An 844-nucleotide genomic window follows, 5' to 3' on the forward strand; every position below is an offset into this window, starting at 1 on the left:
AGGAAGAGAGATAGTAATAGTTGAAATAGACTGCTGGGAATCGAAGAATAACATCATGAAGGAGAAAAAGAAGCTGGGAAGTAAGAAAATTTTCATTGATTACGACCTGACCTTTGAAGACAGACAAGTGCAAAAACGGATAAAAAAAAGGGCATAGAAAGAGAAAACAGAAGAAAAATGGGTGAAAGTAGGTTATAGGAAGCTAGAACTTGTAGGAAGTATATATGGAGCGAGGAAGAAAATAAGCTAATAGAAAAGGAAAATTTCTAGATGGCTGCCAAGTTAGGAGAAGAGAACCAACAAGTTATGGCATTCAAGATAACAACAGGCGAATAACATAAATGGAGGTCGGAAAAGTGAAGCAGCTGAAGAATAAAAAAAGGCGAAAGATAATTTTTTGGAATGTTGCGGGTATCGAAAGGCAGGACAAAGATTTTTGGAATTATATAGTAGGTTTCGATTATATAGGGTTATGTGAAACATGGTTAGAGGATAAGGGATGTGATAGAATTAGGGGTAGACTGCCGGAAACGCACAACTGGAAAAACATTAACGCTGTAAAGAAAAGGAGGAAGAGTAGGGCAAAGAAAGGTTTACTGATAGGCATTAGAAAAGATTGGGGGTCAGAAGTGGAGAAAAATGAAAGTGTAATAACTACAGAAAATATTGCGCAAACGAGAATAGTAAAAGAGGAAAAAGGACTAATTATTTTTACAGTATAAGTAGGGGGGCAACAGGTACTTTTACACTCGGGGATCTCGCTTGCGGTTACGCGGCGTCGGGGGGGGGCTTCGCTTCCGCGGGGGGAGCGCCGTAAGCGGTGGGCGCGGGGGTCGAGGGACGG

This window comes from Temnothorax curvispinosus, unplaced genomic scaffold (assembly GCF_003070985.1).
Source record: "Temnothorax curvispinosus isolate PA1 unplaced genomic scaffold, ASM307098v1 QBEX01004785.1, whole genome shotgun sequence".
NCBI lineage: Eukaryota > Metazoa > Arthropoda > Insecta > Hymenoptera > Formicidae > Temnothorax > Temnothorax curvispinosus.